This window comes from Ailuropoda melanoleuca, chromosome X (assembly GCF_002007445.2).
Source record: "Ailuropoda melanoleuca isolate Jingjing chromosome X, ASM200744v2, whole genome shotgun sequence".
NCBI lineage: Eukaryota > Metazoa > Chordata > Mammalia > Carnivora > Ursidae > Ailuropoda > Ailuropoda melanoleuca.
Window position 1 is genome coordinate 34,508,850 of NC_048238.1, and position 15,654 is coordinate 34,524,503.

A 15,654-nucleotide genomic window follows, 5' to 3' on the forward strand; every position below is an offset into this window, starting at 1 on the left:
AGGTGTCCTAGTCAGCTCAGGCTGCTGTAACAAAATACCACAGGGGAGGGGCCTGAAACAATAGAAGTGTATTGTCTCACAGTTCTGGAGGCCGGAAGTCTGAGATCAAGCTGCTGGCAAATTCTGTACCCGCTGAGGCCTCTCTGATTTATAGATGGCCACTTTCTGGCTGTGTCCCCACACGGTTTGCCCCTCTGTGGGTGGAGAAAGAGCTCTCTGAGGTCTCTTCCTCTTCTAAAGACACCAGTCCTATGGATTAGGGCCCCACCCTTATGGCCTCCTTTGACCTTAATTATCTCCGTAAAGGCCCTATCTCCAAGCACAGTCGCATTGGGGTTAGGGTTTCAACCTATGAATTGGGGGGGGCACAATTCAGTCCGTAACAAAGCGCTGCCATATACATATGTGTCTTTGCTGTTTTTGTTTTATTTTTTAAATATTTTATTTATTTAGTTGAGAAAGAGAGAGAGAGCACGAGTGGGGTCAGGCGCAGAGGGAGAGGTACAAACAGACCCCTCGCTGAGCACAGAGCCTGCAGCTGGGGCTGGATGCAGGGCTCCATGTGGGGCTTGACCCCAGGACCCCAGGATCATGACCTGAGTCAAAGTCAGACGCTTCACCGACTGAGCCCCCCAGGCGCCCCCACTTTAATCTCTACTGTAGAAGACGAGGGTCTGCGTTTGAAATACACTAACGAAGAGTGTACACCTCAGGGATGGTCAGTTAACATTTGGAAAACCGGAATCAGAAATCCGCACTACAAAGGGGCGCCTGGGGGGCTCAGTCCGTGAAGCCTCCGACTCTTGATTTCCGCTCCGGTCATGATCTCGGGGTGTTGGGATCGAGCCCCACGTCGGGTTCTGTGCTTAGCTTGGAGTTGGCTTGTCCTTCTCCCCCTGCCCCTTCCCCCCACTCTCTCTCTGTCAAATACATACATAAAATCTTAAAAAAAAAAAAAGAAAAGAAATCCACACTGCAAAGACAGCTACAACCAGCACATCCACTATCTAAATCTGTATCAGAGGGTTCACCGATGAGCATTTAAATATGTTGGGAATTAGTTTTCAGTGATAAGACAAGCAATGCCCAAGACATGGGGATGGGCTAGAAATATACTAGCACCTCTGATGTTGCCTGAATGGGGGGGGGTCTATGAATCTGACAAGCCCAGAGACCAAACACCCTTGGGTATGCAACTCAGGCCACAGACTTTGTTTACTCCCGTGGCCGGCCATCCAACAGAGGACATCGTGCCTGCTCTAAGCAGAGGGTTAGTTGAATCCTGCCCCCTAAACAGTGTCACTTCTATACTCAGTGTGCCTTTCAGCCAATGTGCTTGCTGGTATGCCCAAGGGCAGAGACCTGGCTCTTCACTGGGTGACAAGAGCAGATTGCGTAACTGGTTTTGTGCCTGTTTGTAATAAACACTTTTATGTGCAATTTCTGATTCAGTTGGAGGCTGGCTATGAGTTGTTTTTTTTTTTTTTAATGACATTGAACAGGACACCTGGTAGTGACGTTGTGAGAGACGGGACCAATAGCCTTTACTTTGTTCTGGGCTGCGGCTCTTAAGCTGAGATTCAAGGGTAAAATTCACAGGGTCTGTGAATTTGATGCGGGAAGGCATGACATCTTCATTTTCCCTCGCTTCTACCTTAAATTTAGCATTTCTTTCAATTACGATCGTAAGCAACAAACCTCAGTAGTATTCGCGGTACCTGCGACTGTCACCAATTAAAATCGCGTTCCCATTGTTACAGAGATCTTGAAATATCATTTACGTTCATCAGCGCTCTGCAATGATGATAGTTATCCGATCTGCCACAGGAAGTTGTTACTTAATGATTTACTAAAGAAGCATGTAAATATCGATATCACAAATTTGTTTTAATAATCTGATGATGATCGAAATGCTGTTGGTTTCCTTTGCAAGCTGCCGTATTTCTTTATGTTTAAGGACCCCGTTCTGGCGGCTTCTGCTGTTCGTCAGATAGTCCCAATATAAAATGTACACTCAAGGCCAGGCTTGTCATTAAAACGGCAGTGATTGGAAGCTCGTGTTTCAAATTGTCTCTTGATATTTTCAATTTGAGGGCCGACTTCATCTCAGATCTGATTAGATTATGGTTCTTTTGTCCTCATGATGTGGCTGACAAAGAGCTCGGACCAGAGGAAACTGTTCTGCCTCCATCTTGTTCGGGCGTGCTTGTATTATTAGCATTATTTTTAACACATGGCTTCTTTGCAGGAATCTTTTTAAGCCCTATGGCTCATTTGGGAGTTAAGTTAAAACTAGGTCATATGATCAGTAAATCCACAACACTAGGCACCTGTAAGCTGCCAGGCGTCACGATATGCTGACAGTGGAGGAGGGAGCTGGCTTCTTGCTTTTCTCCTGGTGGCGCAGGGGCCGGGGGTGACCAGCATTCACCGTGGCACTGGCCAGGGAAGGGCATTCGCCAGTGGCAATCTGCTCAGGAAACAGAGACTAGTCACATTGATTTGAATCTGCAAATAGAAAAGAAAGTAATCTGGGGCGCCTGGGTGGCTCAGTCCATGAAGTGTCTGCCTTGGGCTCGGGTCATGAGCCCAGGGTCCTGGGATCGAGCCCCGCATCGGGCTCCCTGCTCTGCTGGGAGCCTGCTTCTTCCTCTCCCACTCCCCTTGCTTGTGTTCCCTCTCTCGCTGGCTGTCTCTCTGTCTGTCAAATAAATAAAAATAAAATCTAAAAAAACCCAGTAGTCTTAAAAAAAAAAAGGAATCTCCCTTAATATTGACATTAGGACTTTACATATATTTTTCATCCTAAAAAAAAAAGAGAGAAACTAAAGTTGTCAACGCACGGCAGGGGTGTTGAAGACCACCACTCAACAGCATAAGCCTTTGGTATTAGCATTTTTTGGCGGCCACATGACACAGCCAATTCATGTGGCATTTCCTAAAGCCCCTAAGTCATATTTATCCATGTATTTGTTTTGTTCATTCCTTCATTTATTCATTCCTTCAACAAGTATGTATTAAGTACTGCTTCATGGAGATTCTGCTGGGCGCTCGGATCCAAGGATGAATTATCTACCTTCTCCACCCTCCCTTGGCACACGAGGCAAGGGGAAATGGGCAGGGAAGAGTGCTGGGCTGCTGAAGGAAGGCTGCCGTGCCGGTGGATAGAGGGTAGGAGGCACAAGGGCTGGGGGCTCCGTCTGGAAGCGACCCCTGGTCTGGTTGCAGGAGATGCATTGGGGCTGGGGTACGGAGATTGGAGAGGGCCTGCCAGACTGCCAGAGGAGCTCACAGCGGGTGTTGGGGCAGTCGTTCGTCATGACTGGTGGGCCTGTGAATGAGTGACAGCAGCAGCCTGGGGCCCAGAGACTCTCCTCCTTGGAAAGACTTGATTAAATCATGGGGTCGTGAAATGGATTTTTTGGGTGCAATTGTGGGGGGTGGGGGTGGGGGGGAGGTGCTCCTAGACAAGACTTGCTATTGATTTCAACCTGTTGAGAACTTTCCCATCGTGATTGGTCCTACGTTTTGTACCACGAAAATTGTAGAATGGGACCGTGGTACTTCACGTAAATCACGAAAGGCAGACAATTGCATGGAAGGGAAATGTGTAAGGTGACAGATACTTGCCTGCACAGCAGCCCTGGGGTGGGGCTGGGCAGACACCAGCTGAACCACTTGCTCTCCACGTTGGTGTCATTTGACTTTTTTTTTTTTTAAGATTTTATTTATTTGAGATAGAAAGAGAGAGAGAGAGCGCACAGAGGGAGAAGGAGAAAAGGACTCCCCACTGAGCAGGGAGCCCGACGAGGGGCTCGGTCCCAGGCCCCTGGGATCATGACCTGAGCCAAAGGCAGATGCTTGACCGATTGAGCCACCCGGGCGCCCCTCATTTTGACTTTAAATAGACCTCCGAAAGAGGTACCATCCGAGTGAAAAATCCCTGGCCATAAAACATATCATACCATACTCCAATGTAACGGCAAGATACTTCCCTATAAAAAATGAAAAAGGAATCTGTGTCATCTAATTATACCCTAGCGTGTTCTCCTTCCATAAAACAATGACCATTGCCAATCACCAGTTTCGTCGACCCATGACAGCGCCTGGACCCAGACATTTGGAATTTCACACTGGGGAGACTCTGAGATCGTTTGATGATGGGGAGTTTGAACTTTGATGATTCTTTTCCCTTTTTAGTATGATAAAATTGGCCTAGATATTTTTGCCTTTCCAAATGTGCAGGGGGATGTGGCTGCTGGTGGAGGAAGGCAGAGGCGGGAGCCGGGCCTTTTCATCTTTGCATGGAAAATCAGAATTCAGGCCAGGCTGTAGTCACTGAGCCGTCTTACCACCTTCTGGCCACCTCTGTTTAAGGAGGTCGCTGCGGCCCAAACTCTCCCAATTTACTAGATTTCTCACTGTGCCCAGGCACCTCAAGACCCTCTTGTTGGTCACGGCTAAGCAGGAGGCCTCAGAGCAGTGCCTGTCTAGAGCGGTCACTCCTGTGATTAAGGCTCAGCTGTCACCCTGTGGTCTCCTTCTCTGATTTTGGAGAATTTCTCTGCTTCTATCTTGGGTGGCACCCCAGGTTCCCTGGATTCCACATCTCCTCTTTCTTGACTTCTTCCAACATTTTGGTGGCTCCTCTCCTCCAGCAGCTTTCTGCGAAAGGATGCATGGGCAGCAACGTTTTGAGACCTTGCACGTCAGAGAAGTATTTTTCTAGGCTCACACTTAACTGATAGTTTGGCTGGATATAGAATTCTAAGTTGGATCATTTCCCCTGAGAATTTTGAAAAGCATTTTTCTCTTTTCTCCCAAATTGCAGGGTTGCTATGGAGAAGTCTATGGCCATTCTGATTCTCAATACTTGTGTATAATGTGTTTTTTCTTTAGAAACCTTTAGGGTCTTGGGGGCACCTGGGTGACTCATTCGGTTAAGCGTCTGCCTTCTGCTCAGTTCATGATCCCAGGGTCCTCGGGCTTCCGGCTCAGCGGGGAGTCTGCTTCTCCCTCCCTCCCTCCCCCCTTCCTCGTGCTCTCTCGCTCTCTCAAATAAATAAATAAAATCTTTAAAAAAAGGGGGGGAGAAACCTGTAGGGTCTTTGTCTCCAGTGCCTGAAAGTTGATGATGGTGTGCATTTACATGGGTCTGTTGTCACCCACTGTAGTAGGTATTCCAACGGTCCTTTTGATCTATAAACACATGTCCTTTAGGTAGGGGGACATTTTCTTAGATTCTTCCTTTGATGTGATCACCCTCCTCCCCTCTAAAACTCCTTTTATTTGAACTTTTGGACTAATCATTCAGAAAATTTTTTTCTATTTCTCATCTCTTTTTCTTTTCTCAAATCTGATTCTCTGAAAGTTTCTTTCTATTCTCTGAATGCTTATTTTTTTTGTCTGGGACAAATTTTTTTTTAAAGATTTTATTCATTTATTTGAGAGAGAGCGATCGCGCAGTTGCACCTATGAGTTGGGGGAGGGACAGAGGGGTGAGAAAGAGAGAGAGGGAGAAGCATACTCCCTGCTGAACATGGAACCTGATGCAGGGCTGGATCCTAGGACTCGATCCCTGGACTCTGGGATCATGACTGAAGCCAAAGGCAGACGCGTAACTGACTGAACCACCCAGGCGCCACTCCTGAATGCTTTTTTTTTTTAAAGATTTTATTTATTTATTTGACAGAAATAGAGACAGTTAGCGAGAGAGGGAACGCAAGCAGGGGGAGTGGGAGAGGAAGAAGCAGGCTCATAGTGGAGGAGCCTGATGTGGGGCTCGATCCCAGAACGCTGGGATCACGCCCTGAGCCGAAGGCAGACGCTTAACCGCTGTGCCACCCAGGCACACCCTGAATGCTTATTTTTAATGCTATTCAATAATGTCTCTTCTGGGACATGATCGAGAGGTGGACATATGTGCATGCATACGTATGTGTGGTGTGAGTGTGTGTGTGGTTTACATTTCCTAGCATAGTCTCTGTTTCCTTCAGATTACTTCATCTGTTCCTTTTTCCTAAGATATATTTATTTATTTTGGGGGGGAGGGGCAGAAGGAGAGTGAGAGAGAGAATCTCCAGCAGACTCCCCTGCTGAGCAAGGAGCCCAACGCAGGGCTCGATCTCACAACCCTGAGATCATGACCTGAGCCAAACCCAAGAGTCAGACACTTAACCAACTGAGCCACCCAGGCACCCTCATGTGTTCCTTTTGGTCTTGGTCGTTCATGTTAGAGGTTTTCCCTAGATGCCTGGTAATCACCACTTACGCGTCCACGTTTATAGCAGGACACTACAACACTGCTAGGACCCTCTGTGTGTGTGTGCACGAGGCCTGCCAGCTGCAGACTTTGCTTTATTTTTTTTCATTTTTAAAAAAGATTTTAAAAATTTATTTGTCGGAGAGAGAGAGAGGAGGGGGGAGCACGTGTGCACAAGCAGGGGGAGTGGGAGAGGGAGAAGCAGGCTTCCCGCTGAGCAGGGAGCCTGACGTGGGACTCGATCCTAGGACTCTGGGATCATGACCTGAGCAGAAGGCAGATGCTTAACCGACTGAGCCACCCAGGCGCCCCTCAAATAAACAAAATCTTTAAAAAAAAAAAAAAAAGAAAAAAAAGAAGACTTACATCTAATCTCTGCGTTTGCATTTGACCATCCTACTTTCAGCTGAGCCTGATATCTCTGTCCAAAGACCGTTTCCCTGGAGGCGCCTGGCGGGCTCAGTCGGTGAAGTGTCTGCCTTCAGCTCAGGTCATGATCTCAGGGTCCTGGGGTCGAGCCCCACATGGGGCTCCCTGCTCAGCAGGGAGTCTGCTTCTCCCTCTGCCTCTGCCCTCTGCTTATGCTCACTCTCATGCACTCTCTCTCTGTGTCTTAAATAAATAAAATATCTTTAAAATAAAGAACATGAAACATTGAATGCTTCCACGGAACGCTGTGCAGATAATAAAGGTCCAGTCTTCTGCCTCTAGTCGGTGGTGGTGAAGGGACTGTCACTCAGGTGTGCAGAGCAGGGGAAGGCACCTGAGTACCTGACCGCTTCTAGAAGAAAGGACTTTCAATGGATTGGTTTCACCTCCACTTCCAGAAGCACCTGGCATGGCCCCTTCTGGGTCTTTGGAGGGGAGAGAAGTTCTGGTAGTTTCTCAGCCTTTCCCCCCTGCCAGCTGAGGGTTGGGCTTTCTCAGTCCTGCTATAAGTCAGTCACCAAACAACCCTCTGCTTTCCAGCTTCCAAGCTCTTGGTTATTTTCTCCTTTCCTGTTCTCTTTAGACTTGCTGGCAAATGCCTTTTAAAAATCCCTTTACTATCATTTTCATGAAGTTTTGGAAGGAAGCAATGGAATGAATGTATGTGTACAATCTTCCATCTTTAACCAGACAGACCACGGTTTTCTAAAAGTGTTCCCTTCGGGGACAAGAAACCGTCGATGAGAGAATAGGGTTCCCAAAATTGCTCCCTGCTGCTGCTACTGCAATCCGTGGCAGGGCTGCGGCCCTGGCTGTGTTTTGGCCTCCTTGGGCCCCCTGGGTAAAAGGGAAAGGGGATCCAGGGCCTACCATTATTCTGGCAGAGTAACCTGAAAATATGGCTTCCAAGCCTCGTGCGGGAGCCAACCGTGGCTCCGCACTGCCTATCGCCTGCAGTGTTCAGGCCTCCGGGGAGGCGTTCAAAGCTTGCCTTCACTGGGCTTCATTCAGCTTGCCTGGCGCACCCCTCTGCTCTCTCCTCCCTTCTCCTGACCAAGGACGTTGACCCCTTGCCTGTCCTCGCACACCTAGAAGGACTCCTCTCACCCCCTTTGCTTTTGCAAATCCCCCAGAGTCCAGCTGAGGTGCCCTCTCTCCCTTCTCTGACCTCACACACTCGATGTCGCCGTCACACAACGTACCTCGACGGCGTCAACGGCACGAGGACAAGGACTAGCTCCAGTCCACCTTCTGAGCCCAGCATCGTGCCGCAAACACTGGATATTAAATATATATATGTCTGACTGATGGGTGAGGACCTACTGTGTTCATCTCTTATAGCCTTTCGTACTAATATATTAATACATGACACATACTATATATTAATATGTATTTAAAAGTGACCGGCGATATCTTACCTTGGTCCTCAATTTCTCTTTCCTTCTGGTGTTTCTCTCTGTACAATCTTGCCCCGTAAGTCTTAAGGAAGGTTTTTGCTACCGTTGATTAACAGTCTGTTTTTTAATAGTAGAATTTCTGCCTGACAGATTTCTCTTAAGCACGTAAAAAATACATTGCACAAACTGTTTTAACAATTTTTTTTCAGAACTCAAAATGAATCCACCAACAGTCTTATGATCCTAATGTATTAAACAGTTCTCGTTTTTCCACATTTTCTTTCAAGCTCCTCCCAATCCAGTTTTTTAAAAAATTGAGGTGCAATTCACATGACACACAATTAACCATTGTATTTATTTTATTTTAATTAATATATTTCCTTATTTATTTATTTATCTGACAGGAAGAGAGAGAGAGAGAACCACAAGCAGGGAGAGCAGCAGGCAGAGGGAGAGGGAGAAGCAGGCTTCCAGCTGAGCATGGATCCCATGCAGGGCTCGATCCCAGGACCCTGGGATCATGACCTGAGCTGAAGGCAGATGCTTAACAGACTGAGCCACCCGGGTGCCACACAATTAACCATTTTAAACTGAACCATTCAGTGGCATTTAGCACATTGACCATCTTGTGCAACCAACACCTCTATCGATTTCCACATTTTTATCATCCCTAAATAAAACTCTGTACCCACCAGTTACTCCCTATTCCCTCCTCCTCCCAGCCCCTTGACAATCACCGCTCTGCCTAATCCAACTTTTAAGAAAATTAACGAATTTTTTCATTGTAAAATATACATACCATAAAATGTATCATTTTAACCATTTTTCGATGTCCAGTTCAGTGGCATTAAGCACCTTCACTCTGTCCCGCAACCATCACCACCATCCATCTCCAGAATGTTGGCATCTTCCCAAACAGAAACTCTGTGTCCATGAGACACTAATTCCCTGTCCCCATCCCCCACCAGCAACCACCATTCTACTTTCTGTCTCTATGAATCTGACTACTCTAGCAATAGAATTATACAATATTTGTCCTTTTGCAACTGGCTTATTTCATAGTATTTGCATAATATCCTCCAGGTTCAGCCATGTAGCATATGACAGAATTTCACTCGTTTTCAAGGTCAAATGATATTGTATCCACAGTTTGTTTATTCATTCATCTGTCTGCGGACCCTTGGGTCGTTGCCACCTTTTGGCTATTGTGAATAGCGCTGTAATGAACATGGGTGTGCTGTTTCTGTTTGAGCCACTGCTCCTAATCCGCTTTTGACATAGCTGCAACGGCACCCCGGCCCAGTTTTGGAATTCTGATATTTCGTTTAACAGACATATCACGCCTGCCTTTTTCCATGTTGCCACATGGTCTTTACAATCGTCCTTCTCAATAGCTGCATATAGTCCGTCTAAGTAACTCCATTTTCACGGAGAGAGGCAGCACCAGCTTAGACAAGTTTTTACAAGCCTCCCCATCCGTGTCTTTGGAAGGCTTGGAGCGGGACGCATTTGGAAAATGCTCCCTGGGAGAGCAGTCTGAGCCTGGAGCCCGGATACCCTTCGCCTCTCACCCCCCTTCCCCTCCCCCCATCAAAGCTTCAGGAAACAAAAGGAGACATCCAATTCCTGAAAACAGACAACAACAAACTGCAAGACACAGACAGGAGTCTCTCTGATGTTCTATACGGAAGATGGGGGGGTGGTGGTGGAAGGAGGCGAGAAGCAAAGGCAAGCAGCATTCCGGTGCGGTTGCCTTCAGCCTCAGTGCGCAGCTGCGAGCCGAGCCAGTGCCCGCAGCGTGCCTGGTCCTCGCTACCTCCGCCTTCACCTGCATCCCTCATCCTTCGTGCACATCCTTTGGTGACCCTCACGATGTGCCGGAACACCACGTCCCCTACTTGTCTCGGCTCCTGTCACATGCCATAAGCAGCATTTATGGGGGGGAGCCCGAGGGGGGAGCAACAGAGGAGAAAACAGCTTTCGATGACCCAGGGCTGAGAGCCCTGGGTGCCTGGTAGGGAAAGAAAGTGTTTTGTTTGGCTTTGTTTTGTTCACAGAGCCTCCTCTCCCAGCCCTGTTCACCTTTACAGCATCACTTGAAGCAACAAAGCAGCTTAATTACGCTGCCTTTGAAAACTTTGAACTAGACAGGCTGGATTCCTTGTGTTAAAATCCTTTCCCGCCCGTAAGGGCTGAAAGGAGCTTCCCTGCTCAGCCTGGTTTTAAAACCCTCACACCAAGCATGGAAAATTCTATAAATACCAAATGCGAACCTGGAGTTTAACCTTTAATTATTCTAGCCTCCAGCTCAACCTCCCGATTCCACCATTTTCTTTCTGCACATATGTCCTCTTTAAACTCTGTCTGGAGCTTGACCAACGTTAATAATCGTAAAAAAAATCTCCTCGGGAAGACTTTCAGAGCCATCTGAAAATGAATAGGAATCGTAGAAGTGGGTGTGATCTTTGCAGACACACTCATCTGGCAGCCTGCTTTGTCGCCTTGGTGCCAGGGGTTTGTATGGGTTTGATTGTCTGAAATCACTGTCATGCCCCCCAAAGCGAGTAGAGCCTAGACGCTGACTTGGCTTCATTTTCTCCCAGGTAGTGTCCTGGATGCATTTGTTCTGAAGACCTAGGGTCTGGGTATGTGCATAATAAGCCACCTCCAGATTAGTGGCTCAGAACACCAAATCGTTTCTTTTGCTTTCAAATCTGCAGTCTGGGCAAGACCAGTGGGGACAGCTTGTCTCTGCGCCACTCAGTGTCCCTGCGGTGGCTTGACTGCTGGGGCCCGGAGTCATCTGAAGCCTCTCGCTTGCAGATCTAGAGCTGGCACCGGCTGGCTGCCAGGACCTCAGCTGGGGTTGTCCACTGTGGCCTCGCCATGCAGCGTCCCGTCCTGCTCTCCTTGAAGCCTGGCGGCTAGGTTCGAAGGATGAGTGGCCAGGGGGGAACCAGGTAGACGTGCACAGCAGTTTGAGGCCCTAGCCTCAGATGTCCCAGAGCTTCGCTTCCGCGGTCTTCTGTTGGGTAAGGCCGTCATGAAGCCCTGGTCAGCTTCAAGGGAAAGGGGCGTAGACTCCATCACCGGAAGTGTCATCGTCATTGGAATGTCATTATCATCTTGAAGGAGACCGTGTGGGATGGGAGATACTGGGGTGGCTCTATCCATCCCTGGGGCTGCGGTAACAAAATCCCACAGGCGGGGGGAGGGGGAGGGGGGAGCTTAAGCAACTGAAATTTACTTTCTCACAGTTCTGGAGGCTAAGAAGTCTCAGATCAAGGAGTTGGCAGGGTTGGTTTCTCCTGAGGCTTCTCTGTCCTTGGCCCCCGTGGTCCCTGCATGAGCTTTTCTCAGCGGCAGATCCCTGGAACGGCTTCCTTTTTTTATATGGATACTAGTCTTAAGGGATGAGGGTGCCCCCCCCCATGATTTAACCTTAATGACCTCTTTATAGGCCCCATCTCCAAATACAGCCACACTGTGGATTAGGGCTTCAACTTATGAATTTCACGGTGGTGGGAACACTACTCAGTCCTTAGCAGTGGCCGTCTTTGGAAATCTGCCACAGGCCCTTAGCTGTTTCTCTCTCTCTCTCTGAGTCTCCCAGCCTGAACTCATCCTTCTCAAGTGAGAAGCGGGTTAAAAGGACAGCGTTGAGGTTGACCTACAGGTGGGGCTTGGAAGACGCTCTCCGTGGTGAAGGCCTTTGCTTTCATGAGCCGGGTCGACCGGACGATCCTGGGGTCCAGAAATGTTTGAGGGCTAGCGGCATGACCTTCACTTTGAAACTAGCTGGGCCAAAGAGCGACCGCAGATGCTCCGGCAATACGTTCAAATCTAGCCCCCTGTGGTAGTTTCGTGCTGTGTCATCTTGGCCAGGCTGGAGCCATGTTTCCCCCAAATTCCCTTCTTTTTGTGGTTCCAGACAGAGCTGGTCAGAAGAGAAATTTGCACAGCATTTGGAAGGTGGAGGAGAAGCAGCTACCCCTCCTCTCTGGTCATCTTGGTTAGAGTCCGTGAACAACAGAAGGTGCCAGAAGGTGCCAGCTTGCCCTTATTCTCTGCCGTGCATGCAATTCGGCTTCTTGACTGCCGGCCCTGCTGAGCCATAGCCACGCCGCGCCAGACCCACCCCAGACGTAGAGACACGTCTTCCATGGGCTTCTCCCCAAGCTCTCCTTCATGGTCCCGCTCTGGAGGCTTGGTGACTCTCCCCTCACACTCCAACTTCCCATTCAGAGCCTGCCTGTCCCAGACTCCCCCACGGTCGGGAGGTCTTGCTCCATTACAAAACCCTTACTCCACACCCCTGCTCAGTGACTACACCCAGAGCACGGTTTGCACGAGGGAGGGAGAGGAACCCAATGGGTTCAGAGCAGAGTTTCTGGTTGAGAGTGGGCCTTGAATGGTGGTGTCGGAGTTGGGCAGGTGTCCCTTTCAGGCCTTTGCAAAGCTAGGAGGAGCCTGTGGGCCGGAAGCAGGGCCTTTGATCCCTCCATGAGGCCCCGGCCCCTGGCTACCGCAGAGCGCCTCAGCTCCTGGCTCAGGATGGGGCTCAGGAGGCCTGACACCGGCGTGTGTCAGAACTTTTTCCATGACATCATCTCTCCCCCAGGCTTCAGAAAGAGTGTGAACGCAGCTCTACACTGGAGAGCCCATGGGTCTACGCTCCGTGCTTTGGGGGGACAGGCCTACCCTGCGTTCACCGATAGCACCATTGTAATTCCACAGCATAAAACACACATGNCCACTCCCCCCTTGTGTTCCCTCTCTCGCTGGCTGTCTCTATCTCTGTCAAATAAATAAATAAAATCTTTAAAAAAAATAAATAAAACACACATGAACTCACCCAACAAGTTAATAAATCAGTTCGATGTGGTGAGCTGACCTCCTGTTTTCTTTTTAAAAGACTGTATTCTCCCCTCCCCTCCCCTCCCCTCCCCTCCCCTTCCCTTCCCTTTCTTTTTTTTCTTTCCTTTCCTTTCCTTTTCTTTCCGTTCTTTTCTTTTTTCTTTTCTCTTCTCTCCCCCTCTCTTTTCTTTTTTGTGAACTGACTTTCAAGTGACTTTCAAATGGTCTCAACCCCAACAGTGAAACATTTTTAGCACCCCTCCCCACTATATGTTTATTTACTTATAACTCACGTTCATGTGCTAATACTTCTTGCTAAGATCGTAAGGCCATATGCCTGTGTGTGAGGTCCGTTATTAACAATAGAAGTCAAAAAGCCATATTTCAAATTCTCTCCTTAAGTGTGACAGTTTTAAAAGGAACTAGCTCTCAAAGTAGGAGAACTGTGAGCTCTGCCGGTTTCTTCTTAGCTCATGCTTCCTTTTTACAAGATGATCTTCAAACCACGGTTTCATTAGAGGAAGTGTTTCAAGCCCCTTGCCCATTTGGTGATGATTAGTTGGGTTAGGGCGACATCATGCATCTGTAAACTCCCCCAACGTGGCCCTCGTAATAGGCCATTTGCTGAAGGCGAAAAACCACTTGAGGCGGATGCTGTCCAAGTTATGGGACTGCCACTCTTCCTGTAGCACTCCCCACCTGTCATGCTGGATGCTGAGCGCTGGCAAACAGCCCAGACAAGGCCCCAGGGCCAATCTGCACGTTGCATATTCGTCGTTGTAATCGTCAGCTCTCGCTGCAATAATGCTGTGGAACAAACACTCCGAAACTCACTGGCTTACGATAATGGGCATTGATTTTTCTTGCTCATGGTCCTGCAGGGCTGTGGGGGTTTGATTGATCCTGGCTGGGCTTGGCTGGTTCAGGCTGCCGGTTGACCGGGAGTGGTTCCAGGTCACAGGGTTTTTGGGGGGTTTTTGTTTGTTCGTTTGAGGCGGTTGACGTCTTTATTGCTTTGGAGGTGGGGCACAGATGCTCAGGAGCTCTTGGGAGGGCAGGCTGCAGCTTCTGGACCATCACGGGCTTCTGGCTGTGCAGGATGGCTCTGGCTGTGGGAATGGCGGCCATGCGCAGATCTCGGCGGTACTTGTTCTTGCAGATCACGTGCCTGATGCTGCCGACGGTGGCCCGGCCATTGTGGTTCGTGGGGGTCTGCAAGTAGGAGGTGGTGGGTTTTCACCTGCAGGATCTCTGCTTCCTGGTCACCACTACACCTTTGCTGTCAGGTCCCGGCTCCACGCCCAGAGTCTAGCAGTGAATCAGCCCGTGTAGAGGAAGGACTTGTTTGTCTTCAGGTTATTGGGGTCGGGGCTGGACGTCTGCTTGTTCCCCTCCATCAGGGTGCTGAAGCAGTTCCGCAGGGACCATCCACTGCAGGTGGGCAGACGTGGCGGCTGCTCCTTTCACTATGGCAGCTGGAGACGGAAAGAGCTCCAGGTCACAGATTTTGTGCAGGTCTGGAGCCTTGGCTGCTGTGACTACAGCCACCTGGGACCTGTTCTTCTCCTAGTGATGGCAGAAACTCAAGACGGCAAAACATACCACACAACACGTTTAAAGTGCCCACTCATGTGCCACGTCTGGTAACAATCTTGCTCAAGCCCAACTGCTGGGGCTGGGGGGCGTATACTCCACCCACGGTGGGAGGCACCGCAAAGTCACGTGGTAAGCGGTGGTGTTTCTATTCCAGGTGAGCGATGAATTAGGAGCAATAAAGCCAAACTACTGGGGCCCCTGGGGGGCTCGGTTGGTTCACCATCTGACTCTTGATTTCGGCTCACGTCACAGCAATCAGGATCCTGGGATGGAGCCCTAAGTCAGGCTCCACGCTCAGTAAGGAGTCTGCTTTTCTCCCTCTCCCTCTGCCCCTTCCCCTGCTCTCTCTGTCTCTCCCTCAAATAAACATATAAACCTTAAAAAAAAATAAGCCAAACTATTGTAAGGATGTAAAGGAAAGTTCTAAAGTTCTGACACTTTCTTCCTACCTATATTAGTTCGCCAGGGCTGTCATAACAACGAACCACACACTGAGGGGCTTAAACAAGGGAATGTGCTGTCTCATGGTTCTGGAGACCAGAAGTCCAAGATCAAGGTGTTGGCAGGGTTGGTTCCTTCTGATGGCCGTGAGGGGAGCATCTGTTCCAGGCCTCTCTCCCTGCCTTGTCTTTTTCCTGTGTCTCTTCACACTGTCTTCCCACTATGTATGTCTGTGTCTGTGTCCAAATTTCCCGTTTTTATAAGGCCAGTCATGTTTTCTAGGCCCACCCTATTGACCTCCTTTTAACTCCATTACCTCTATAAATATCCTATCTCCAAATACAGTCATATTCAGAGGTTATATGGGGCTTAGAACTTCAACATATGAATTTTGGTGGGACACAATTCAACCCATTACCCCTACTCCTCAAAGGATTGTCTTGTCTCAGGGTATGTGTTACCCCACTTTGGAGACTTTCCAGCATAGAGACCAGTGGAAAAAGTCTTATACCTGGCCTTAACTGACAGCTCTTGGCCCAGTGGTGAGCAGAGAACAAAGGCTTCAGATTTCAAGACCCCCAACCCCCCAGCCCCATAATGATCAGAAGAAACTCTGACCTCTTCGGCCACGCCACACCCAAGCCACCACATCTCAGTTAGCCGGGGGGGGGG

General features: G+C 48.9%; 1 pseudogene; it reads right to left on the reverse strand.

Annotated features, from left to right (window-relative positions):
* Positions 1-13,812: 13,812 nt before the first annotated feature.
* LOC117797489 overlaps positions 13,813-15,654 on the reverse strand; it is an 8,917-nt pseudogene continuing 7,075 nt past the window's right edge.